General features: G+C 39.5%; 1 pseudogene; it reads left to right on the top strand.

The window, feature by feature from the left end:
• Window positions 1–827: 827 nt before the first annotated feature.
• LOC149239997 (pre-mRNA-processing-splicing factor 8A-like) overlaps window positions 828–25,105 on the top strand; it is a 44,453-nt pseudogene continuing 20,175 nt past the window's right edge.

Raw genomic sequence — 25,105 nt, 5'->3', positions numbered from 1 at the left:
CTGATAAACCTCTAGACCTATAAATTAATGCATAAGGACTATATTCTTCATATCAAATTCACTAGCTAGGTTGTTCTTTCATGATGCTTGATCTTCTAAAAATTTCTTGTAAGGATCATATCATCTACATACATGACCAAGTCAAGAAAAATAGATTCATCATATAAATCATAAAGGCTATGATCTAAGCAGTATTGGTGAAATCCAAAATCAGTAAGTAATTATAAACCAATGATTTACATGCACGTGTTGCTTGATTCAACCCATAAAGGACCTTTTCAACCTCTCAATTTATTAAGGTAAACTTCATCTTCAATCAGGTCATTTAGAAAAGGAGTCTTTATAAGACACTTGTCCTATCAAAAAGTGCCGATGATATATGATATCTAAGAGTAGAGATAGCCTGCAACAAATATTGTTATGATGATGGTATGATGTTGTTACAAAGGGTGTTGTTCCTCCAAATCAAAGTGTTGTTTTTTATTATTTTTGTGCATGCTATAGGATGAAAATATCACACTCTACTTTGATATAGAACCTGCAACAAGGGCAATATTACACCTATTCACATTGGTTTATTTTTGGGCTGAGTTTCATCAAAACTTGTTGGAAATGAGAATTGGACACTTTTGGGTCTTTTTTCCTAGTATGAATTTTTGTTGACTAATTATTAAGCTTTCCTTTCTTTCAACTAATCGTTTTTCATTAACAAGTCTGAAACTAACTTTGCTTTTTTCAAAATTTGCATCTATCCTTCTTCAAAGCCGAGTCATCAGTGTGTGTCATGATCATGCATGAGAGGCTTATGAGCAGAAATATCATCAACAATGAGCATAAATGGGCTTAGTTATAGAAGGTGGTAGTTATCACTTCCCATCATGGTAACTTTGCATCGTCTCACAACACAACTACTTTTTGACTTAAGTGATAAAAAATATTTCTATCTCTTTGATATGGAGTAATTTTACACAACAAAAGAATTGAACATGTGCATACACGTATTATGAAGTCTATGTCCAGAAAACTGTTGTTTCAATCTTTGGTCATATATTTTATTTTCTCTTGTAATAACTATTATTTTTCAATAAAGTTCATACTTTTACTGACACGTATATTTTAACAACAGGAGGATCAAAGTTTGAGTCTTTGTACCGAGATATGGAGAAGAGTGATGAATACTGGAATGAATTCGATCATATTAATAAGCTTATTATCTGTACTCCACTTTAGAGAGCGTATAGAATTGAATTTCCTTATCTCTACAACAATAAGCCTAGGAAAGTTAAGCTTTGTGTATCACAATCCTATGGTGATGTACATAAAGATGTACATAAAAATTGAAGATCTAGATTTACCAAAAATTTATTTTAATCCTTTGACTCATCTAATTTCTTTTCATAAGACTACTCACCATGAGAAGAAAACTTACGAGGAGGAGGATTATGATGATTTTTTTTTGTTCTAGAAGGTGTGGAACCTTTGTTGCATGATACACCACTTTACACAGGTACAACAATTGCTGGTATTCCATTATTGTTTACTCCATGCCCATTCAATATGCGATTAGGTCGTATGCGATGAGTGGAAGATATTCCTCTTGTTTCTGATTGGTATAAGGAACACTGGTATCCATTTTTCTAATGTGTGACACATATGCATGTTCTTTATTTGTGTTTTTCATCTGCCATGGATTTGATTCCTTAAATGTTTCATGTCATGCAATCCTCCCACATATCCAATGAAGGTTTGTGTTATCTATATGAAGCTCCTAAAATGTTATCTATTGAATGGAATTCATCACAAGCCTCCAAAGGATCCAAAGAATAAATGCTTGTTTCATTCCTTAAAACATACCAAATTTTCTAGACAATAGAGCTAAAGTGGGAAGAGGTCGGGCTTCAAGTTTGCAGACAAGGTTGCTATATGTTGAATCTTCCTGTTCACTGAAAGAACTTGAATTATTTTCATGTTGATTACAATTTAAATATGAAGCCTTTGAAGACACTGACAATGAAGGAGTGTAAGAAGTCATGTTTTGGAAATTATTTCCATTTATGTCATGAAATTTTGTGACTAAAAAAACTACTTGTCGATGCAAATATCTAATTACGACTAGGAAATATAGATGCTTTCCAGTTGGCAAACAGGTTACAATATACATTTTCGCATGTAGGGAAATTGACTGGTATGTATCATTACAAGTATCAGCTTATGCAACAAATAAAAATGTGTAAATATTTAAAGCATTTGATTTTTTATCGCTTTAACACTAGGCCTGTTGGGAAAGGAATTGAATGTAGATTTTGGGCTCCAGTGTGGAGAGTATGGTTGTTTTTCCTATGTTGTATAGTACCACTGCTAGAAAGGTGGCTTGGAAACTTGAATGCACTACAGTTTGACGGTCATCATTCAAAGCAAGTGGAAAGCACTGTGACGAAACAAAGGGTTGAAAGTCATTTTGATTTGAGCTTAGAGAAACTATCATGCATGATGTTCTTGATGCAATGCCATGTGATTTTAATTTTTGCCTTCTTTGATAACTAGCAGGAAAGGGATGTTTATGTTGTTTGGAATGTATCAATTAGATTGAAATAACTTCGACGTTGATATTAAATAGGATTGAGTTAATCTATTCTTATATGTTCAACCTTTGATGGGATGCTATTTCTCCTCTTCCTAGCTCATTTTGTAATGATTAATTTGGTTGTTTTCTTTGAAGTTTCTACATCCATGTTTCTCCCTCTATTTTGTTTTAGTGTTATGTTGTTTATGAGTGTCTTAGTGATTATCTTATCTAATTGCTGACATACTCGGTCATATTGTGATAGAGGGCATCAAGAAGAAGAAATCTCACACCATTTTGTAGCATTTGAGTGAATCTTGGTGTTGTTGGAAGGAAAACATCCCATGAAATGTACATGTTGTAATAGAACTTTCAATTAAGAATGAAAAATTTGACTATTTTATTTATTTATGTTCTCTGTTATATCTCAAATTTATAAATAAGATCACTGCTTTGGTACTCCAAGTTCTCGGCCTACCATTTCCAATTGTGAATATGATTCTTCGTTATGTAAAATTAAAAGCAGACTGGTGGACTAATGTTGCTCATTATAATCATGAACGTATAAGGTGTGGTGAAACTGTGGACAAGATAGTCTGTCGTAAAAATCTAGGAAGGTTCACATGTCTTTGGATGAAAGTAGAGAAGGCATGCTTTTATTTCCCTTACACTCTATTGAATGGACAATTTGTAATTTTCAATATCAAAGAGGTTTATAAATTACTAATAAATTATGCTGATTTCTCAACAGGGATGGAAACATAATTACATAAAATATGGACCCTATGTAACACTTGAAGAATTTGTGGCCATCTATATCACTATAGTGCATTGGCTGGAACCGAGAAATTTTTCTCCCATTCCTTTTCCACAATTTTCATATAAACATGATACCGAACACCGAATACTAACACTTGAATGATTGAAAGAATCTTATAGTGCTGTTGTCTCATTAAATCAACAAAAGAGGGAATAGTTGGGTCTTATCGAGAAGGCATATGATAATCCACATGAGGCATTATCATGTATCAAAAATCATATTCTTACACAACATTCCTTCAAATAAGTAAGTTGTATAATTAATCACTTCCAGATGCTAAATCAATGGCATTGAGATGTTGTTTGCCTAGGTTTCTAATAATGGGATGTGTTTCACATTGCAGGTCGGAATTGAGTTTACAAACTTGCGTAGCTATCTGATCCTTGTGTATGAAATTGAACCTCTTGAGAAAATTACATATGCATATCTTTGTCAATATATTTGGTAATAAGGTGACGAATGCCACCTCTTTCCAAACTGGATCAAACCTGCAAATTTAGAGCCACCTCCACTTTTGGTGTATAAGTGGTGTCAAAGTGTCAGGCCAGGGGGTAAGTCAAATGAATTGTGTTTCTTCATTAAGATTACTCATGGATATATACAATGAGGGAGAGACTCTTGGGCTTCACCTCCCACTGTCTCTTCATTTTTCTATTCTCCATTATTTACTATTTACATTATTTACAAATATTCACCCAATCCCAATGATTAGGTGTCAACATTCCCCCCCCTTAATCTAAAGGGATGTTGGTGAGTCCAAGCATCGTTCTAAATCTTTTGAACTTTTCTCTTCCAAGCGCTTTGGTGAAGATGTTTGAAATCTACTCATTAGTGGAACAACGTCATAGATGGATTGTCTTGGCCTCAACATGATGTCGAATCATATGGTATTTTGTATTGATAAGCTTCATTAAATCATGGAGCTTTGGGTTCTTGGCCAACTTTATTGTAGAAGTGTTGTCAATCATGAGTGGAGTTGAATGCACTTGTTTCACCTGCAAATCTTCCAGAATTTTCCCAAGCCACACAATTTGTTTTGTTGCCTTAGCTACTGCCACATATTTTTCCTCTATTGTGGAAATATGATGGAACTGATTGTTTGTGTGATCTCCAGGGGATAGCTCTTGATCCAAGACTCATAGCATAACCTCAAGTAGATACCCTAGTTTCTTTGTCTCCATCAAAGTCTGAATCAGAGTATCCAATCAAGCTGAAGCCACCCACCTATGTATACTTGAGTCCAAAGTCTTGGGTTTCCTTCAAGTACTTTAGAATTATTTTTGTAGTAGACCAATGTCCCTCACAAGGCTTTTGTATAAACATGGAGAGGATTCCAAAAACAAATTAAATGTCTGATATAGTAGTATTCATGTAGTTGAGACTTCCTATAAGTTGTCTATACTTTGTTTCATCCTCAAATTATTTTCATTCAATGGATGTCAACTTGAAGTTATGTTCTATTGGAGCAGTCAAAGGTTTTCACTCAGCCATGTGAAACCTATTCAACATATCTCCAATGTACTTCTTTTGAGAGAGGAATATAGAATTCAGATTTTGAGTTACTTCAATACCAAGATAGTAGTGAACATAGCCCAAGTTAGTCATTTCAAAACCTTTCCTCAATTCCTTCTTTATGGATGCAACGTAGCTGTTATTGTTCCCTCTCATCAAAAGATCATATACATATACCACAAGATATACAGATATTTTTCCAACTATCTTGACAAATGGTGAGCACCGGTATTGTAGCAATAATGTTGCAACTCCTGTGCTACCTACTTTACTCTTATCAACTCGGTAGTTCGTAACAAACTTGGAAGCGACAGTGCTGTATGCACAAGTACTAGTTCTTATTGCAGGTTGTCACTTGGTCAGCCGACGCAAGATCACTAGGAGCTCAAGCCAACTTCTATGGATTCCAGAAGAAGCTCTATATGTGATGAAAGGAGAGAAAGTCTATTCTACAAATACTACTCTAACTGTAGAAAGCAGAAAGACTAAAATGTAAAGCAAACCAAGTAAATCCTAATTAACCAACTAATCCTACTTTTGTAGAAAGCACTATGAAAATCATGAAAATAATGCCATTACCTACTCAAGGAAGTAAACAACATCTAACTAAGCTATTTTTGGAAGTAAATGAGCAAAAAAAACATCTTTTTAGATTTTTATGTGAATTTGACATGCATGTGATTTATTGTTTGTGAATGTGGCAGCGAATAGGTGGTGTTGAAGGGCGGTTTTGGGACTTGTGAAGATGTAGGATGGTGTGGTTGGGTCCTAGGAGGTTTGAGGTGGCCTTCTGGAGGTTTTTCCCACACTCAGCCTTCAAAAGAAAGCCTACAGGAAAATCTACAGGAGGACACAGGAAATGTACAGGAGGAAAAACAGTGTTCTACAGGAGGCCTACAGGAGGAGGCCGAGAGCAGTTTTGGCTGCTTTGAGGGTATGAGAGTGGGTGGAAAAGGTGGATGAAGGTTTGAATGAAGTTTTAGGGCACCTAAGGTCTACCAAGAATCATTAGGAGAGAGAAAGCTGATTGGATTTTCTCAAGGACAATGGAAGAAATTCTATGGAAAATGCAGGAAACTAAGGCAGAATTGAGGGGAGACTTGGGCGACCGGTAGGGAATGGATCAGATGGAGGATGGGATGGATTATAGGTTGGCCTACTGCTAGAATATATCTACTACATAACCAACTGATAGTAAACCAATGAGATTTAAGCAAGCAATGAAATAAGTGCATCTAGAAAAATAGAGTTTTGCATCAAACTAATCTAAACTGTGATCTATGAAAGGAAATGCTGATAACTGCTGCAAGAAAGGAAAGCATGGAAGAAGACTATGGTAAATAAATAAGTGAGCATGATGAAGAAGTTCTGAAGCAAAGAAAACTAGACTATTAACCAACTAAAAAGCTGTAAACACTAGAAGTCCTATGAATGAGGAAAATGTGTGTTTTTGGGGCAGCAAGAGGGTCTTTGCCTCAAATCATGGTCCCAGAGGGAGGAAGCGAGGCCAAGGCACTGTTGCTAGCCTTTTAAATCTTTTCTTTATCAATGCTTAACCTACTATAGAAAGCACAAATGGAAACAAACTATTGAATCATCGAAAGCAACCTATTCTTGACCATAAAAGAAATGCATCTAACAACAACCTAATCTACAAACTAAAATAAAAAATACAAATACAAGTAAAGAGGAGCTTGGCTGCTTGGATTGGGCCTTAAACCAAGAGCTTCAACCCTCTGAGGTAACTCAGTGCTAACTCAAAAAGGATTCCATCTTTATTTCAAAACAATAACAAGATTACATGAAACTGTCACAAAAATAATAAGCTCGAAGTTGAGCAGAGTTTACATAAGAAAAAGTACAACAAAAATCCAACAAAAATCCAACCCTAGTGAGGCCCTAGGCCTTTCTACTTATACAAATGAAGCTACCAACAACTTCCTTAAAATCAGGGAGGCTTGGCTCCCAAAACTCGAGATAATCATCAGTCATCCTCCACTTGCTCGGCTGCCTTCTAGTGCATGACTTGGCTGCTTGTACTCCAAGCTCAATGAAGGGGAATTCGAAGTGAGGAGTAATAAATGAGGGGGATTCCCTCCTATAAGTCCTCTCCTTTGTCCGCTTCGATTTATTTCTGCCAGTTGTCCATTGGATCCTTGACTTTGACCTAAAAAATCATCAATAATCTGCATTAAACACATTTTAGACCACATGGCATCATAACCAACTCAACTCACTCTATAAGCATAAATATAATCAGAAAATCATACAATAAGCTAAGAGAATGGTTGATTTGACTAGGTTAGGAGGTAAAATGAGCCCATATAATTACCCATTTATGAGGCTCATCATCATCCCCCTACTAAAAGTGTTGCTCATCCTCTGAGCAACTTAGTCCATATCCTCATCTTTTATGGCCCTGGTGGCCTCCCTAGCATCCCATGCTTCTGATGTTGTCTCCTCTTCTTTGTCATAGAATCCTGCCTTCCTGTCTATCTCTTCCCATTGCTCCTGCTCTTCTTCTTCTCTTCTGCCTTCCAACATGCCTAGAAGCAGTGGGGGACTCATTTTGAGGCCAATCCAATTGACCTTCAGCCTCTGCATGGAGCACTTATACATTGGCACTCTCCTTAATGCCTCCTTCATCCTCATTGGGGAATGATATTCCCTGATCTGCAGACTGTGTGGTAAGGTGTTCCATCTCCTCGTACATGCATGCACACAGTCATCCCCAAGTAGCCTTTCCATATCCTCAAAGTGTGCAATGGTTTGTGCCTGATCACTTATATATCTAGGGGAAATCTGAGGATTATTTGCAAGCAGGTTATGTGTGATGATAAGTGCCATGTGGTATGATGGCTCAACTCTAATCATTAATGGTTCATTATGCTCCTTTACCATCAACCTTCTTATTTCTGTTGCCCTTAACTCTTCATGGTTCATCCATGAGGCTATGGCCATTAGTTGCAGGTCCCCTAGCCTGGCATTGGGGTCCCACACATTCATGTCTGTGAGGGCCATGTTATGTAAGTAGAATTCTGGCATCTTTGCCTTATCCTCTGATGTGCTTTGGTCACACAAGTCCATAAACTGCCTGTAATCTTGGAAAGACATTGTGCCTCTTTGTGCCAAAGTCTTTATCTGAAATTGCAACCATTGGTCCTTGAGATACAGGCCATAGGATTTTGTTGGTGTTCTACATTGCAATGCTTCCATGGACCAGCTATCCATGCATGCCAGTTGGGTCTCTTTCTCTTGTAGCTACCTCCTTAGCAATTCATTTTATGTTTCAAGTTGGCTTCTTGTAATTGCTTCCCTATGTCTGATAACACTCAACTCTCTGCCCATTTCTCTGAGTTTGTTCTCCATATGGCCAATATCCTCAACTCCTTTGGATTTGGCTATTTGCATCCACCTATGTGTTCTTATCCTCTCTTTCTCTAATTCAAAGAATAATGGAATTGCAAATTTTTGTGGAATTATTCTTCCCCCCTCAAGAAGACTGTAGTAGGAGCCAAGACTGGGCTGGGGATCAGGTTCTTGTAGCTCTGTTTCTTCCTCCTTTCCCTTTGGCTGTCCTTCTATCCTTTTCTCAAGCTTTTGGGTCTCCTGTAGTTTTGACAGTGTCTCCTGTAGAACTGTCTGTGCCTCCTATAGGACTGTTTTTGGGTCCTGTAGTTCTACCTTTTCTTTCCATGTGGGAGATCTAGGAGTCCCCCTTTCATATGTGATAGGTGCCTTAGGAGGGGATTCTTTTCCTTGGGCAGAGGGTGAATCTTCAATTATAATTGGCACTTTTGAAGAAGGTTGGGGTTTCCCTGTTTTGATTCTTGTGCTCTTCCTAGCCCTGAAATACATGGAGGCCTGCCTTTTCCTCTTCTGTTTTGGCTTGATGGGTGTATTGAGGGCAGTGAGAGTAGCTGCTGCCTCTCTTTCCAGAGTCTTAGGGGATATTTCTCCTTGTTCTATCTTTTTTTCCCCTTTTTCTCCTCCTTCTGTTTCTCTTTCTGTCTATATTTGCTCTGTTTCTTCCTGCTCTGTTTCTTCAACTTTCTCCTCCTCTATCTTAGTTTCTTCCTCCTTCCCTTCTTGTTCTACTAAGTCACCAGTTGCTTCACCTTCTCCCCATTTCTTATCTTCCTCCTCACAGCTAGTAGGACTGATATCATAGGTTAGGGATTTTATGTCATCCTCTGGTGTCATGTTTCGGAAGATTTCCCATGCTATAGGGAGTGTAAATGTATGGAGGGCTTCTTCCACTAAAAATTTGATTAACCCATGGTGAGCGGGCTGCTTTGAATTCTCTACTTGAACTCTAGTGCTGGATTCAATGAGAGACTATAGGAGGAAGTAGGGGATGATGAGCTTCTGAGGGGCTGGAGTGTCCATGCCATACCTTAATTCATGAAGGATTCTAAAGTGGTAACCATAGACAATGCTGTACCTCCCCTCATAGGAAATATATTTGATTATTTGGTAGCTAACCTCATCCCAAGGATATGGTATGCTAGCCCTTCTAATGCAATTTTTATCCTCTACAGGGGTTTCATTGTTTTGGAAGAAGCTTTTCTTAGTGGCCTGGCCAATTGGTTTCTCATCCTTACTCCAAGGAAATCCAAGAGGAAGGGTGGTGACCCTACTGATAAATTCAGGGGTTATCTACATGGAAAGACCTCTAAAGGTGACAATGGCATGTGCTCTGGTGTGAGGGACCAAAGAGTGGGAAAATTCTTGAGCAATTTCCTCATCAAACCCTCAGAATTTCTCAAAAAGGTTCATCCAATTTGCTCTTGTGAATATGTCCACTACTTGGGGATGTGCATGGAGCCTGGAGGAGTTGGTGGGCTCCTTTCTCATAAAACTCCTATCATTTTGTTTATGCTTCTTTGGGAAACCAAATGTGGAGAAGGAGACAACACTTTTTGAAGAAAAACAGAGAAACAAAGAGACTGTGTTTTTTTAGAAATAAGCAGATTTTTTTTTTAATATATTTCCTCCACCTAAAGGCTTGATTTCACCCTCGAATTTAAACCACTGGTTGCATATTTTGATATTCAATGGGGGTATGCATGGAACCTACCTCCTTAGCTCGAGAATCATGCTAAAACCCGTGTTTTATCCCTTCAAAAAAACTCACTGGCCCTCCTATAGAAGACTGCTGTCCCTCCTGTAAAATCCCTATAGGTGCTCCTGTAGAACCTGTAAGTGCTCCTCTAGAAAACACCGAGAGTAGGAATATGGGAGAGATTAATTGAGAATGATGGTTACGAGCCTGTGGGGGCACAAGGAGATTGCAAGAGTGGAGTTTCAAGGAGAGAATGAAGGAAAAGGTGGTGAGAGTGCTCGAGGAGGAGTGCTTATTACTTTTTATGGATATTTCCGGTGATGGATGATGAGCTGGCAAAGTGTACGCTGGCCATATTCGGACCATTGGTCCCCACCTGCTTGTCATCATGGCCCTTTACTCGTAATCATCCCTCATGATTACATCAGAATTCACACTTCCTCCACTACTTGTCCTTGACATCTTTCTTGAATTGACTGTGCGCACATGTGGGTGACATCTTCCGATGAGTGGAGTCAACTAGATGAAGGTGGCCAAGTTAACTGGCCACCTTTCCCTTGTTCAACCTCAACCATCTCATTAATTTTGCATGCCTTCTAATTACACAAATGCCAACAGAGGAGCGGGTTAGTTACTTACCTGAGATCCAAATGTATTTGCTTGTGAGGTGTTGTGGTTCTTTCTCTCTGCTGCATGCCCTTGTTTCTTTTGATGCATGTTGTCTACTTGCTGATGTGTGGCTGTGCCTTGTGTAGGTTCTTATCTAGCTGGATCTGAGCTTCAAATGTCTTCTTCAACCTTCATATTTTCACCCTCTTACTGTTGATGCTGGATTTTAATGGGATCAGCTGCTGCAGTAATTCCTACAGGAGCTCCTGTAGCTGCTTCTCCACTTGAAACTTCAGCTTCTTTCTGTGCTTGGAGTTGTGAGGATGATTCCAGAGGTGTAGATAGAGATGGAGAGGTAATAGGTAGGCTTCAGGTGAGGTTGATGGCACTGTTCCCTTTCTTATTTTTTCTTTTCCTGAAGAACTGTTTTTCTGTGTTTTTCTTGGACAGGAAGAAGAATGATGCTTGGGATGTGATGCAGGCTTGGACATGATGGCAAGGAGGTTTGAAGACTGTAGGAGGATTTATAGATTTTTTATGAAGCTTCCCTGTCCCTCAAACTGCCTTTTATATCCATTTCTGGCTCTCTGTAATTCCTACAGGAGCCTCCTGTAGAAAACACAGAGCCTCCTATAGAAAACACAGAGCCTCCTGTAGAAAACATAGTTTTTGAAAAATAAACACAGTGAGGTGAAAAAAATGCCAAGAATGATGGAGAAAAGTGTGGGAAGGTAGGATAGGTGTTGGTGTTGGTTTCAGGGCTCCCTTGGCACCTTCTGCTGCTTCCTGTAGTCCTCCTGCAAACCTGCAATGCAACTAGAAATTCATTTTTCTTTTTCTCTCTCTCTTTTTTTTTTTTTGAAAACAACTAGGGCGCCTCAGGGAGGTTTTCACCCAGGGATATTATTTTTCTCTCTTTTTTTTTTTTGACATCACTGGGTTGCCTCAGAAGAGGTTTTCAACCCAATGATGGGACTCAAGCACCTCATGGAGGTTTTCACTTGAGTCCTTATTTTTTTTTTCTTTTTCTTTTTCTTCAGTGAGTGGGTGAAGTGGATGCTAAGAAATGCTCCACTACCATCACTGTCTTATTCAAATCTTCAATGAACTCTCACTTGGAGAGGGGTTTCTTGTAGACTTTCAATTAATGTCCATTGACAAGCATGGGGATGGCTTCATCATCAATGGTTTTGATCAACACTGAAACATTGTCATTGCATTTCTCCACAGTGTAGGGCTCCAGCCATATTGTCCTTAGCTTGCCCTTGAAATCTTTATATCTTGAATCATAGAGTAGTGCCCAATCTCCCTCTTGGAATTGCTTCTCCTTGATATTTTTGTCATGCCATATCTTTCTCTGAAGCTGAACTACCTCTGTATGGAGAAGGGCCTGCATTCTGTGTTCATCCAAACCATTGAGCTAAAGTAATATTTCTTTCTATGCATGGCTGAGGTCTAGGTCCAGCTGAGCTACTATCCTCGGGTATTGAATTCAAATTCTATTGAAAACAAAGCCTTCTTCCCATAGACCAACTCATAGGGTGTGAACCATGTCGTGGTCTTCCAAGTTGTGTTGTAGGCCCAAGTGGCCTCAACTAATCTGTCAGCCCATTCTTTTCTAATGCTACTCACTACCTTTGTTAGGATCCCTTCCAATGCTCTGTTAGTGACCTCCACCTTCCCATTGGCTTGTGGATGGTAAGGGGTCAAAGTCCTGTGCTTGATTCTATGATGTGTGAGCAGGTCTTCAATCAAATTGGAAGTAAACTGACTACCTTGATCCGTGACCAATTCTCTTGGATACCCGAACTTGTAGAATATGTTCTCTCTAAAAAATTCAGCTACTTTTTCCTCTGTCACTGCTTTGATTTCTTTTGTCTCTGCCACTTTGTCAGGTAATCGGTGCACACAATGATGTATTGCTTCTGCTTTGAAGGAGGGATGATAGGTACCACAAAATCCATGCCCCATTTCTCAAATGGCTCAAAGGTCACTTGAGGTTGCATGGGCATTCCATCCTTTGGAGTATGTTTCCCCATCCTCTGACACCGATCACACTGGCTGGTATATCTCCTCACATCCTTATGAAGAGTGGGCCAGTAGTAGCCTGCTTGCAGTATCTTAAAGGCAGTTCTTTTTGCTGCAAAATGACCTCCACAAGGCCCATCATGATAGGTCAGGAGGATGTCAAAGACTTCCTCCTCCCTGACGCATCTTCTCAAGATTTGATCTGGGCCAAGTTTGAAGAGATTGCCCCCAATCCAGGTGAAAGGGGCGCTTTTCCTTACTATCTTGCTCTTCTCTTTTGAGGACAGGTGTGGTGGAAACTGTGCTGAAACTAAGTAGTTTGCTATATCAACAAACCATGGAGAGAGTACTGAGATAGCAAATAGATATTCATCTGGCATTTGGTCATCCACCATTCCTTCTTCACCTGCAGGTAAATTTACTCCAGACAAAAAGTCAGCAACAACATTTTCTTTACCATGCTTATCAATAATGGTCAAATCAAACTGCTGTAGTAAAAGCAACCATCTAATAATGTGAGCATTCGCATCTAGTTTTTTCATTAAATATCTAATTGCAGCATGATCAGTGTGCACAAAGGTTTGATAGCCAGTGATATAATGTCTGAATTTGTTTAAGGAACGCATGACAACTAGGAGTTCCTTCTCGGTCATTGTATAGTTTAACTTGGCCTTTGACAAGTTTTTTCTTATAAAGTATATGGCATAAGGCAATTTTTCATCAATTTGTCCCAAGGCTGCTCCTATTACTTTGTTTGAGGCATCTGTGTGAATGTGGAAAGGTAGGGCCCAGTTTGGGCCTCTCAGAATTGGGGCAGTCACGAGCTTGCTCTTCAAGGTATCTAGGGCCTCTTGACAGTTTTTCGACCATATGAACTCGACATATTTACCTAAGAGGCCAAACAAAGGAGAGGTTAGCTTGCTAAAATCTTTAATGAATCTCCGGTAATACCCAGCTAAACCTAGGAAACTTCTGACATCTCTCACTTTTTGAGGAGGTGGGACCCTTTGGATGATGGCAATTTTGTTGGGGTCCACCTGCAATCCCTGTTGAGATATTGCATGACCTAGCACGGTCCATTCAGTCATAAAAAAATCACATTTTTCCAGACTGAGGGGCAGGTTCATCTCAATACACTTGTCTAGAACTTTTCCTAGGTTAGATAAAGCTTCCTGAAAGTTAGAGCCATAAGGAGTAAAGTCATCCATGTATATCTCTAATGCATCATGAACTAATTCAGAGAATATACTCAATACTGCTCATTGGAAAGTGGCGGGAGCGTTACACAAACCAAAAGGAAGGACCTAGTATGCAAAGTTACTCCAAGGACAAGTGAAAGTGGTCTTATCTTGGTCTTCCAGGCTGATTTGAATCTGATTGTACCTGCTAAACCCATCTAGGAAAGAGAAAAACTTTTTCCTTGCTAGACCGTCTAACACTTGATCTATAAAAGGTAAAGGGAAATGTTCCTTTTTAGTGGCTTTGTTCAATTCTCGATAGTCGACACAGATTCTCCAATTACCATTTTTCTTTGGTACTAGCACCAAAGGAGAGACCCATTCACTGTTAGAGATGGGATAGATGAATCCTGCATCAAGCAATTTCTGCAATTCTTCCTTAATAATATCTTTAAGTGTTGGATTCATCCTCCTTTGAGGCTGCTTGACTGGCTTGCAATCCTCCTTGATGTATATATGATGCGTACATACTGAAGGGTGCACTCCCTTCAGTGTTTTCTCAGCAAGCTACATAGTTCCTTCTCCTGGGAAGTGGATAGGGATGGATTGATTTTCAAGGTTCTTTTTGGGCCGAACTCTATATTCTTAACACGGAGAGGAGTGGAGTCAGCTGCACAGAGATCAGTTGAGGGGTTGTTTTAGGTTTCTCTTACTATGTCCTCTAATGGTGATACACCGGGAGGTGGATTTTGAATCATATTTTCAATCATATCATCCTCATCTTGCGGTTCCCCCCCATGGCAATTTCTAATGCACAAAGTGGTGCAAAATAAACTTCATCCTCATCTTCCTCCTCCAACCAGAGAGGTAGATCATGTTCTAGCAAGGGTTGGGCAGGAGGATATAGGATTAACTACTTGAACATATGCCCATTCTTTATAGTCATGTTCCCAGCTTGACAACTGATGTAGGCATCGACGGTAGCCAACCAGGGTCTTCCCAGAATGAGAGGATACCCAGTGGGTTTTGCCTTTGGTTGGAGAACTAAGAAATCAGCAGGGTACTCCTAAGAATCAATGGAGACCATCACATCTTCCAAAATCCTCTCAGGGGTCACGGTGGAGTGGTCTGCAAGTTGTAGCACGGTCATGGTCTTCCTCAAGGATCCCTGGAGTTTGAGTTTGAGCATTGTGTCCTTTGTCATCACATTAATGGCAGCTCCTAGATTAATCAAGGTGTGTGGGATCATGGTGCAATTGATGTGGACATCGACTACTGGGTTTCCAGGGTCCAGATATTTTGGACAGATTACCTACCCCAAGATTAGGTCAGATAGTTGCCCTCTGACATTGATGGTTGGGGCATCCCTCTTGCGCCTTCCTGGATGCCTAAATCACTTCTCTTTGATCAACCTATTGTAGATAGGCACATCTTTTATGGCTTGGAGAAGTGGTATCTTCACACATAAATGTTTCAATTCTCCCAGGAGTTCAGTTTCTTCTAGAGTAGGCTGGACTGTTGCAGATAGTGACTCGGGAAAGGGTGGATTTGCTTTAGGTTTCTTTCCTCTTTATCTTCCTCATCCTCTGTTATGAAACCAGCTCAAGAAAAGATAGAAAAGATAGATCAACGCCTTAGAATTCAGCCTCTTCGAGGGGGCAACCTCCTTTACATTACATAAATGAACAATTCTTGGATGATACAAATGACAAAACCTCCTTTCTATATATAGGAGTCTAAAGAGTCACAATATAATCCAGCCGACCTAACAATAATAATATAAAGCCACAAAAATAACAATAGAGGGATTCTATGGGGCACAGAAATAACAACATGGGGGTAATAGGGGCACAACAATATAAATAAGGGGTATAACTACAATAGTAATGGGGTAATCACTAGTATTATAGGGACCCAACATGCCCCTCTCCTTCAAAAAAGTGTTGTCCTCAACGCTTGAGTAGTTCTGGATACTTCTGCATAAAATTCTCATCCTCCCATGTGGAATCTTCAGTGGATAAGTTCTTCCACTTGATAAGATACTCTGAAATTGATCGATTTCGTAGCTGTCGAGTTCTTGTTTCTGTGACTGCTTCCGGTTCCAATATAATTTTTCCTTCCTCATCAAGTTCTGGCAATATTGTTTGAACTGGGAGCTTGTCGCCTATAACCTTCTTTAAACATGAAACATGGAAAACTGGGTGCAATCGAGAAGCTGCAGGAAGCTCCAATTTGTATGCCATAGTACCAATCTTTTGCAACACCTTGTACGGACCATAATACTTTGGTGATAATTTATTATCCTTCTTAGCTTGCTTTAGGGACATTTGCTTATATGGTTGTAGCCGTAGGAATACCCAATCACCTACATCAAAACTTCTTTCACTGCGATGTTGATCTGCCTGTTGTTTCATTCTATTTTGTGCCAACACGAGGTTATCCTTTAAGAGTTGGAGGACTTGTTGTTGATGTTCGATGTGATGTTCCACTGCCTGAACCTTAGAATTTTCTCTTAAATATGATGTGATGGATGGTGGTTGATACCCATAAAGTGCCATAAATGGGGTCATTTTTGTTGCTGTATGGAAGGAAGTGTTATACCACCATTCAACCAGAGGCAACCATTTGACCCATTGTGTCTGTTTATCAGAAACAAAGCAACGAAGATATCCTTCCAAACATTTGTTTACTATCTCAGTTTGCCCATCAGACTGAGGATGATAAGATGAGCTATGAGCTAACTGAGTACCAAGACAAGAAAATAATTCTGTCCAAAAATTTCCAGTGAAAATGGGATCTCTGTCACTTACAATAATCTTTGGGTTTCCATGTAGCTTTTGAATTGTTTCCATAAATGCAGTAGAAACTATACTGGATTTAAATGGATGTGATAATGCACAAAAGTGTGCATACTTGGTAAGTCTGTCAACTACCACCATGATTACACTCTTTCCCTCAGACTTGGGTAAACCTGTGATAAAATCCATTGAAACCTCCTCCCAACGTTGGCTTGGAATGGATAAAGGTTGTAATAGACCCGGTGTCTTAATTGTTTCAACTTTATTTTGTTGGCAAACCAAACATTCCGCCACAAACTTTTGAATATTTGATTTAAGGCCATCCCAAAAAAATTCCTTCTTAACCCTATGGTAAGTTTTTAAAAATCCTGAGTGCCCTCCTAAGGGAGAAGTGTGCAATTCCATAAGAATCTTTTGTTTTAGCTGGGAATTCTTACAGAGGTATAAGCGATCTTTGTACCATAACGAATCATTTTGCCAGCTAAATGTATCAGACGTACTGGAATCTTGTTGTAGCTTTCGAATAAGTGCCCACACTTCTTCATCATTCTTCCATTCCTCCCTTGCTTCGTTTATCCAATCTGGTTGGATAATAGAAATGGCGCACAACAATGCTTCCACATCCTCATCCTTTCTTGAGAGTGCATCTGCCACCACATTTTGCTTCCCTTTTTTGTAGATGATTTCAAAGTCATAACCCAACATCTTTGTGACCCACTTTTGTTGCTCTTCAGAGGATAATCTTTGTTCTAAAAAGTATTTAAGGCTATCATGATCCGTTTTTACCTTGAAGTGTCTTCCCATTAGGTAGGGTCGCCATTTCTTAAGTGCATGGAGTATTGCCAACATTTCCTTCTCATAAATAGCTTTGCTTAAAAACTTTCCCTTGATTGGACGACTTTCAAAAGCAATGGGTCTTTCATCTTGCATTAGAACAACACCAATTCCATTTCCTGAAGCATCACATTCCACAATAAAGGTTTTTGTGATGTCCGGTGTAGCTAAGACCGGTGCTTGGCACATTGCCTCTTTAAGATGTTCAAAGGCCTTTGTTGCTTCCGGAGTCCATGAAAATGCATCTTTCTTCAATAATGTTGTTAGAGGTGCTGCTATTCTCCCATAATTCTTAACAAATTTTCGATAATACCCTGTCAACCCAAGAAATCCTCGCAGATGCTTTATGGATGTGGGGATTTTCCATTCCTTAATGGCTTTAATTTTTCTAGGGTCTACCTTAACTCCTTCATGAGATACAATATGACCCAAATATTCCACCTCCTGGACTCCAAAGAAACATTTGGATCTTTTTGCATATAATTGTTTCTCCTCCAATAGTTGTAGCACCTTGTCAACATGTTCAACATGATCCTTCCAAGACTTGCTGTAGATTAGTATATCATCAAAAAATACTAACACAAATTTTCTAAGGAATGGTTTGAAAATTGAATTCATCAAACCTTGAAATGTTGAAGGTGCATTGGTAAGGCCAAAAGGCATGACCAAAAATTCATAATGACCCTCATGAGTTCTAAATGCCGTTTTCGGAATGTCTTCAATCTTCATTCTGATTTGATGATATCCTGAACGAAGATCCAACTTGGTGAAGTAAATTGATCCATGCAATTCATCCAGTAATTCATCAATGACAGGAATGGGGAACTTATCTTTAATAGTGAGCTTGTTGAGCTCCCTATAATCCGGACACATGCGCCATGATCCATCCTTCTTGTGCACCAATACTACTGGAGCAGAGAAAGAACTTTGACTTGGTTGAATTATACCAGCCTCTAACATTTATGCAACCATATGTTCAATTTCACTTTTTTGGACATAGGGATATCTATACGGCCTGATGTTTGGAGGAACACTTCCTGGAATCATATGAATAGCATGATCATGATCACGCATAGGTGGGAGACCCTTGGGAGTCTCAAATACCTTGGAATGATTGTCCAGGACTTTTTGGAGATCTGGAGAAATAGATGATTCCAATGTGGAAACATCTAGCGAGCATAATTGTGCAATTACACATCTTTGCTCCTTTTTCAGAAGCTTTGTCATACCATGAGAGCTAATTATCTTTCCTGGTTTCCTTGCAATACCCCTTAATTCAACTTCCTTTCCTTCCGTAGAAAATTTGATGAAAAGTTCTTGAAAATTAAAAGCTATTGTACCCAAGGATTGTAGCCATTGGACTCCTAGTACAACATCAGCACCTCCCATTGGAATGGAAAGCATTGGGCTAGTCAATACATATTCTCCCATGGATAGCTTGATATTATGGCACCTTCCAGAGCAATTTATTGTTCCTCCATTTGCAATCATCACTTGACACTCTGGTGCGGGATATAGGAAGCAATTCAATTCTTTTGCTACCCTACAATGAATAAAATTGTGGGTGCTTCCTGAATCAATCAACACTATTACCTTTTTCTTCTTGATTTGTCCTTCTATCTTGATGGTTTGAGGAGTGGTAATTCCCGCCAATGCATTACAAGATATGGTCGGATTTATTTGTTCTTCATCTAGGCTTTGTTCCTGGAGTATATCTTCTTCTTTTGACCTTTCTTGCTCCTTTTCTTCTTCCTCTTCATAATCTATGTAGAATAATTTCTTCTCGGCACACTTATGACCTTTAGTGTATTTGCTATCACAACTGTAACAAAGCCCTTTTGCTCTTTTTTCTTCCAATTGTTGTGGTGTCAACCTTATATGTTGTGGAAGACTAGGGGAAACAACACTTCCGTCTTTATAGTTGTGAGTGGTATGCTTCCTGGTTGCCATAATTTTGCTTTCCATTTTTCTTGCTAACCTGAATGCCTTCTCTAATGAATCAGGTTCCCAAAGGCGAACATCATGTTGGATATTATCCTTTAAAGACCCTATGAACACATCAATCCTATGCTCCTCTGGAATATCTTTTACCCTTATGTTCAATTTTTGGAACTCCTCAATGTGCTCCATTACTGAACCCTTTTGTTTGAGACTTATCAATTGGCTAAAAAAAGTGTTGCTTTTTGTATCTTCATAATGTGCTATCAATTCTTCCGTAAAAATTGCCCAAGTGATAAAATTTTTACGAGAGCAAAGCCATTGATACCATACAAACTGATTTGGTTCCAAATATACAATTGCCATACGTACCTTTTGTGTGTTTTGCACATTATTGAGATCGAAGAACTGCTCCATCTGTAATATCCATGTGGCGGGATCCTTGCCATCAAACTTCCTCATATCGATTTTTGGAATATGGTGGGTCTTCGATCCAACATTAGAGTCTATGGAATCATGATTAACATTACTTTTGTTCACATCATGAGTTTCCTTTACAACCTTTTCACCATTAGTAAGTATTTCTTGTAGAAAATTTGTCAAATCTGTCTTCAAATCTGCCATGTCTGTCTTCAAATCTGCCATGTCTCTCTTCAAATCTGTCTTCGAATCATCCATCTTAGCTTCCATGCCCTTTATCTTAGATTCCACACCATTTATCTTAGATTCCATGCCATTTATCTTAGATTCCATGCCATTTATCTTAGCTTCTGTTAGCTTTTGTGAGCGTGACATTTGTTGCACTTGTTCTTGTAATTTTGATATATCATGTAGCATTTCTTCCTCTTCTTCATGAGTCATGCTAGAGCTTTCAGGTTCCTTACTAGGTGTTTGCATTTTCTTTCCTCGGGGCATCAGTTACCGATAATAATTCTTTACTATGCCCTTTGAATTCCTTCAAACCCAGCTTACACAAAAATTAAAAAACTACACACCTTTTTTCACTTTGTAGAAGCCTGATATTGAATCTGATGTATCTCTGTAATTCCAGATCCTCCAATTCTGAAATTGTGACCTGTAGTAGCCTTCTGTGTCCTCTTTCCAATGCCACAAGTCTGACCCAATTTGGATTCTCCGAGGAAGAGTTATGCGAAATGTCCCACAGTGACTTGATTATAGACTAGTTCAGTAGAGCGAACTTGTACAACGTGCCACGAGTCACTGTTTCGACCTATGGATCTAAACAATGCATACAAGAAACTACAGTCCGTCCTCTTTCTGTACCTTCTGACAAAATTTCAATCCGATCCCCAGAGAGAAAGTTATGACGATTTCCCCAGGTCACCTGTTTTGAATGTAATTCAGGAGTCTGCAAAAAGACCAACTTCCTCAGATCATATCTCCGCAAATATCGCGCGAAAAGCTCTGAAATTCGGACCCAAGGTTTAGCGCGATTTCTTATCAAATGGGTTTTTTTTGCGACTTCTGAAACGTCACAGAAAAAAAGTTATAGCGAAAATGCCACGATGACCTGTTTGGAGCAGCGAAACCCTAGAATCCAAAGCTCCGATACCAAATGTTATGAAACCAGCTCAAGAAAAGATAGAAAAGATAGATCAACGCCTTATAATTCAGCCTCTTCGAGGGGGCAACCTCCTTTACATTACATAAATGAACAATTCTTGGATGATACAAATGACAAAACCTCCTTTCTATATATAGGAGTCTAAAGAGTCACAATATAATCCAGCCGACCTAACAATAATAATATAAAGCCACAAAAATAACAATAGAGGGATTCTATGGGGCACAGAAATAACAACATGGGGGTAATAGGGGCACAAAAATATAAATAAGGGGTATAACTACAATAATAATGAGGTAATCACTAGTATTATAGGGACCCAACATCCTCCCTGGGTGGAGGCTGGCTATCTGGGAGAACTTTCCCAGATCGCAAGTTAATTTCCTGAATCTCCACAACATAAGTCGGGCATGATGGTTCCCCACTATACACTTGCTGAGCCTGTCTGTTGTTCGAGTTTGGATTTGGCTGGGTAGGCATTTGGGGTTGCTTTGGTGGAGTAGGAGGTAACAGTTGTGGTTGGGCAGGTGGTGGAGGCAAAAGAGTAGGAGGAGAGTTGTATTGGGGCCTCCACCCCTGATGAGATGCATTCCACTGAGGCTGCAGCTGAGCATAGGATTGAAATGAATGGGTGGCTGGTTGGGCATGATATGGAGATGTGAAGGACCAAGGAGGAGGTGTGGACTAGGAAGGATGAGCAGGGGGGCCCCAAGAAGGTATGGAAGTGACTTGGTTGGGGTTGTAGTATGCCTGAGATGTCCCTTGCATCCCCTGCTGATATGGTCTAGGCCCATGCGGCCTCCTTTGTTTTATGTAATAGAGTTGTTCAGTGACTCCCTCAACCCCTTGATATACAACTTTAAGTCCGAGTAAGGAAGGGCACTTGTTTGTAGAATGATTTTCTTCACAGATTGAACAAACCTCTATAGAGTTCAATGGGCATTCATTCCTAGGATGCCTCCTGATGCATCTAGGGCAAAAAATGGCCAAAGCCCTCTCTGCTTCCTCTTGTTTCCTTTTGATATGCAAGGTATCCATTTGCATGGCAAGAGTTGTTAGGTAAACTTGACTCAGGATAGAGTCAAAGTTGACCAGGTTAAATAGTGATGGTTTTGGGGCACATGGTATTGTGCACCCATGGTATTTTTCCCATGGTATTATATGTAATGGAGCTTATAAAAGGCTGGAAGGACTTCATTGTAATGCAAGACTTGGAGGTGAGCGACGAAGGCTCACTTGGTCAGATTGGCCAGGGTTTTGGCCAATTCTAATGAGATCTTATTAGGTTGGGCTTTTCCCCGGATTTGGGGTTTTCTCGGATAAACATTTGTGTTTATGTGTTTATGGTTGTTGCTGGTTATTTTTATAGTTGTTTCTCTCAGTAATTCTTCGTAATTAATTTGTGTTCTCGGGTAAATTTCTTAACCACTGGTATCAGAGCCAGATATTGGTTTCAAAGGGACTCTTTGATGTCAGGGGTTTATAGTGCCTGATGAGATCAATGTAGCCTTTTTTACAGATCTGGGTCTGGAAAATAATGGTGGAAAAATCGTACGCGGAAGAACCTCGAGGAGAATGTGTGGAAGATAGTGCCGTAACTGCTAGGAATCGCAGTGCATTTGCAATATTTATCGGTTTGGAACATGCTGACGAATTGTTTGGGATTCATGCGGCTATTTAAAGAAGGTCAGCAGAAGAAAATTGTTCATGCGGCTTCAAAAATTGTTCACTTTCTGCTACGTGAGGCCACTAGTGCTGGAATCTACGAGGTTCTCATCGGGCTCACAGTTGGAGCAGTTTGATAGAAGTTTTTGAGCAAATCAAATTGAGAGAGGATGGATCAAAATCGCATCAACAATAAAAAAATAAAAAATTAATGAAGTCAAAATTATTGCATGTAAATGGGCATACTACTGTAAGACCTGGTAAGGCATGTGTACCCCTCAGTGAACACCGGTAAAGTCTGGGTTAGACCTAGGTGATAGGGGGGATGTCGGGTTAACAATACCCCGGGTAAAAAGTCTGAGGGGAGTAAGAGCTAAAGTGAGCGGGATTGTCTCACTTAGCAGGTTTCGCTAGAGTTAGTCAAAGAACCCCAAGTCAAGTTTAAGGGGGAATATTGTTAGGTAAACTTGACTCAGGATAGAGTCAAAGTTGACCAGGTTAAACAGTGATGGTTTTGGGGCACATGGTATTGTGCACCCATGGTATTTTTCCCATGGTATTATATGTAATGGAGCTTATAAAAGGCTGGATGTAATGCAAGACTTGGAGGTGAGCGGTGAAGGTTCACTTGGTCGGATTGGCCAGGGTTTTGGCCAATGCTAATGAGATCTTATTAGGTTGGGTTTTTCCCCAGATTTGGGGTTTTCCCGGATAAACATTTGTGTTTATGTGTTTATGGTTGTTGCTGGTTATTTTTATATTTGTTTCTCTCAATAATTCTCCGTAATTAATTTGTGTTCTCGGGTAAATTTCTTAACAAGAGTCTGCAGCATCTCACTCTTGAATTCTTCCAACATGTTTCCCATTTCTCCTTTAATGGATGAGTTAGAGGAAGAGGTATTGGCTATGGGTTGACTCCCCCTACCTTTCTTTCTGGCTGCTCTAGAATGGTTCCTGAAAATAGTCTTTATGTCCTCATAGGACAGTTGGTAGATGTCTCCCCCAACCAGTAGATGGAGGGTGTTTAAAAGATCTTCCCGAACTCTCCTGAGCAGGACCAGCTTCAGAGATTCAGGGTCAAGTGTACACCCAACCCTTTTGTAACTGAGCTGGAACTTCTCCTCATAGTCTTCCATGGACTCATCACTTCCTATAGTCATTCAGAAAATTTCTTCTTTAGTATCTTTTGACCTACAATAGTCTCGATACTTATTGTGAAAGGTTTGCTGCATCTGAGCCCAAGTTGTGATGCTATTTCCAGGTAATCCCATGAACCAACACAATGCTGCATCCTTGAGAGTAGAAGGGAACAATTTCAACTTTTTCTCATCTTCTGCATAGTCATAGGTTCGACAGGTACCAACAAACTCAAACAAAAAGGTGTCAGGATCTTCTGTCGTCAGACCGTGGCAATGAGGTAGGGCGGAAGGGCTTATATTCTTCATTTGGGTGTCCCCATTGGTCTCCCGAATAGGAAAGGTACGCTCTATTCTATCTCCATTCCCCCTAGCATTTATGTGTTCAGCCATTGGCTCCAAAGGAATGTTTTCTTCTTCTTCTTCCCCTATAGGTTCTTCAAATATGTCTGGCTATTCACCTAAGGGTTCTTCTTGATCGCAACCACCGAAGAAGAGAGAATGTTGGCTGTGTGAAGCAGTGGGGGTGTTGGGCAAAAATTTTCCTGAGTTATCTCTATTCCTATGAGGCATGAAAGGAAATATTTTTGGTTGGCTTTTGTTTCTTTTTCCCCACGTTGATAGTACCTACAAAACTGAAATTGATTGAACAAAACAAATTGCAACTAGTTGAAATAACCCTGCTGAATGGAAATTTGCAGAATTGAAGAGGAAAGAAAGGAAATGCAGAACTTGAAAGAAAAGAATGACTAGTCTACTCTTGCTGAAATGAAATTTGCAGAATTGAAAAGGAAAGCAAAGAAATGCAGAACTTGAAGGAAAAGAAAGGACTAGTCTACTTTCGCTGAAATAAACTATTAGCAGAACGTTGCAATAGAAAATAGAAGAAAGCAGTAATCATAGTATACTCTGATGCTTCCTCGACAACGGTGCCAAAAAGTATGGTGAGCGCCAGTATTGCATCAATAATGCTGCAACTCCTGGGCTACCTACTTTACTCTTATCAACTCGATAGTTCGTAACAAACTTGGAAGCGACGATGCTGTATGCACAAGTACTAGTTCTTACTACAGGTTGTCACTTGGTTAGCCAACGCAAGATCACTAGGAGCTTAAGCCAACTTCTATGGATTCCATAAGAAGCTCTATATGTGATGAAAGGAGAGAAAGACTATTCTACAAATAATACTCTAATTGTAGAAAGGAGAAAGACTGAAATGTAAAGAAAACCAAGTAAATCCTAATTAACCAACTAATCCTACTTTTGCAGAAAGCACTATGAAAACCATGAAAAGAATGCCATTACCTACTCAAGGAAGTAAACAACATCTAACTAAGCTATTTCTAGAAGTAAATGAGCAAAAAAAACATTTTT

The sequence above is a fragment of the Pinus tabuliformis genome, chromosome 8 (assembly GCF_031772625.1).
Source record: "Pinus tabuliformis cultivar Carrire ecotype Pingquan chromosome 8, CPIR1, whole genome shotgun sequence".
NCBI lineage: Eukaryota > Viridiplantae > Streptophyta > Pinopsida > Pinales > Pinaceae > Pinus > Pinus tabuliformis.
Note: the sequence above shows the minus strand (reverse complement) of the source record. Positions and strands in the feature narration are given on the sequence as shown.